Source organism: Diceros bicornis, chromosome 3, assembly GCF_020826845.1.
Source record: "Diceros bicornis minor isolate mBicDic1 chromosome 3, mDicBic1.mat.cur, whole genome shotgun sequence".
Lineage (NCBI taxonomy): Eukaryota > Metazoa > Chordata > Mammalia > Perissodactyla > Rhinocerotidae > Diceros > Diceros bicornis.
In genome coordinates this window covers 73,296,954-73,300,505 of record NC_080742.1, presented here as the reverse complement: position 1 = coordinate 73,300,505, position 3,552 = coordinate 73,296,954, and positions in this window count along the sequence as shown.

Here is a 3,552-nt window from a genome sequence, read left to right as displayed (position 1 = left end):
AGCCTGGAGATGACAGTGAGTGTCCTGCAATGGAATTTGATAACCTGATTTAATGGGAATAATGTGGTCCTCAATGCTAAAAGCCAGATAGTGAAGCTTAACCATCAGAGAAAAAGTGGGCAGAGTTATGATAAGAAGCCCTAGAGGCGGGGTAGTTTGACACTACAGGGATTTATAACAATGGTTAATTGATAATCAGATCTACAGGAATGAAATGGACAGGTGTGTTAGTTTCTCGGGGTTGCTGTAACAAATTACCACAAATTGGGTGGCTTAAAACAACAGAGATTTATTCTGTCATAGTTCTGCAGATCAGAAGTCTGAAATCAAGGTCACTCCCTCTGGACACTCTATAGGAGAATCCTCCTTTGCCTCTTCCAGCTTCTGGTGACTCCAGGCATTCCTTGGCTTTTTTTTTGCGGCATTACTCCAATCTCTGCCTCTGTGATCACATTGTCTCCTTCTCTGTGTGTCTGTCTTTTCTTCTGTCTCTTGTGGGGACACTTATCATTGGATGATTCACCAAGTAACTGCTTTACTAAAATTTCCCATAGTAAACTGTGTAATCAGATCCACCCAATTGTAAAGTTGACCGTACACAGCATCATTCCATTGTAAAGTGGAAATTATATATACAGGAATGCCCTAGCAGCTCTGGAAGTTACAAGTAAACCACATGAAGTAGATAGTTCAGACTCCTGTGGTATATGTTCCTACTGCTTTTCTACTTATCCCTCAACGAACAACTATGGCCTCTGGAGAGTTCCCTATGATCACTTAAATGGAAGAAAAGAAATGAAGTCATTTACAGAAGGATCCACACACCATGGTGTCAATAGATGGTCTGGTTTAGAGAAGAGTCTGCACACATGTTGGACACTGTATTATAGCTCCATTTGGGATGGCCATGGAAGACACTGATATTCTCTCAAAGGGAGGACTTTCAGGTGGTACATCTTGCTCTCAACTTTTTGTGGAATAGGCATAGCTGGTGGTATAGATCTGCAGAGATCCATGGGCAGTGCCTAAAAGATTAATCAACTGGAAAGAGACTTAGAATAATACTAGAAAATTGGTGATAAGTAGTTTGACGATGATGTATGTAGATAGGCATGTCCCATGTAAGTGCACTCCAGATGGCATCCACTGCAGAGGATGCTGTCAATAATCAAGTGGACAAAGTTGTTCCTCCTGTGGCTGTCAGCCAGCTTCTTTCACTAGCCTTTTTGGTGCTTGCTCAGTGGGTTCATTTACGAAGTAACTTTGACAGTATGAATAGAACTTATCTATGAGCTTACCAATAGGGATTTTGCCTCACCATGGCTGATTCAGCTAACACCACAGCTGGGTATCTAATTTACCAACAGCAGAGGAGAGTAATAAGTCACAAAAATGATAATAATCCCCAGGGAAATCAGCTGGCAATCTGGTGGCTGGTTGAGTATGTTGGATACTTTTTATCACAGAGAGGGCGTTAATTTATTCCCATGAATATAGATGTTTAATATGCATATGAATTTATCTTCCTTGTTTACAGTACTTCCATCCACACAGTCACTCTGGACCTACAGAAAGCCTTACTCATCACTATGGTATCACGTATTAGTACACTACCTTCAACCAAGGAACTCACTACACAGAGATGAAAGTGAGACAATGGGTTCATGCTCACAGAATTCACTGGTCTTATCATGTCCCTATTACCCAGAAATATCTGGCTTGATAAAACTCTGGAATGGCCTGCCTACTGAAGGGTCAGTTATGACACCCTCTGGGTAGAGGGCTATCTTACAGGATGCCTTAAATCATTGGTCAATATGTGGTGCTGTCTCCCCCACAGCCAGAATGCATAGGTTGGGAAACAATGGGTAGAGCTGGCAAATGGATGTTGCTGTATTTTCTACCTTAAAAATGCGTAGGACTGGGAACAAAAGGATAAAGCTGAGTGTGGCCCCTTTCACTATTATACCATAGAACCTACATAAAAGTGATCACTTCTCATCCCTTCAGCCTTGGACTCAATGGATTTGTAGGTCTTAATGCACAAGGGAGGAATTTCTCCAGGGAACATAGTAATATTTCCACTCAATTGGAATTTGAGACTCACAAAACATTTCTTCAGAGACCCCAAATAGTTAAGTGTCTCTTCCTAAGTGAACAGGTCATACTGTCTATTTTCCACAGGTTGACAGCTACCAGTACCTGGTTGAGGAAGAACATTTTTCACCTTTTTTTTTGGTTATAAGATTACTTTATTCTCATCAGATCTCACAAGTAAGAGTCCCTGACAACTCCAAATGATATTCCAGGTAGTATGCTATGGTGCCCTATTAGATGCAATATACCATATTGCTTTATGGGAATAACATATCATTCCATAATGGGCATTGTAAAACATCATTTTGAACCCTAAAAGTTATCATACATTATATTTTGTAGAACAGTAATATATATTTAAAAGTAAGACTTTCAGAGAGAGAACTGAAAAAGTTTAGTTCAAAAAAATAGTGTACTGTATGCTGTTGGCTTAAGAAGAATATGTATTCTGTTGGATGAAGTAGTCTATAGGTGTCCATTATATCCAATTGATTGATGGTGTTGTTGAGTTCAACTATGTCCTTACTGATTTTCTGCCTGCTGGATCTGTCCATTTCTGATAGAGGGATGTTGAAGTCCTCAACTATAACAAAATAATCCTAATTCCTCCTTCCCATCCCTTGTCCCATTGCTGTCATTCATTTCACTTATATATAAGCATACGTAAGCATATATATGTGTGTATATGTCTATATATATACACACAAACACACACATACATAATTGAATATATTGTTGCTATTATTATTTTGAATAATATTTTCTGTTTTCTGTTTGATCAATTAAGAATACTACTCCAATAGGTTGTGGTTTTCTGTATTTGCCTATCATTCTTCCCATTAGTAGGGGCAGTGGTTTGTCCTGTGACCTCACTTCTCTTGTGGATCTAAGAAGAGTTGTTAATTTTTCAGTTTGTTGAGCTTTTGCTTTGTTAGGCTAGAGTGGTGACTTCTCAGCTTTTTACACGCTAGACTGGAGACCAAAAGTCTCCTGGATGCTCTTGGCTTGGAGAGAATTCTGATCATCCTTTTACCAATTAAATTTAATGCACTGCAGGTTTATTTCTCATATAACATCTAATACACATAAAAATAGCTTAAAATGTTATCAATGAATGTCAATTTAGAAAACATATGTCTATACTCAATTTTCAGTCTTAATGATTCAGGAGGAAATAGTTCCATTACAGTTCCCATAATTGTGATGCATTTATGTAATCAGGAAAGCAAAATACATACTAAACTATGAACCTCTCTAATATGAATAGTTTGTGATAATGACAGAGAAACAATGTGTGCTTTTCACAGCATCTTGCGGACAGCTGTTGCAAGATGTTTGTGAAACAGAAACTGAATTTGAATTTCTTCCCTCCCACATATTAATGTAGAATTAAATTACAATCTCAACAAATACATGCTAAAAGTGATTGTTCTCAGATTCTAAAGAGTTGACATT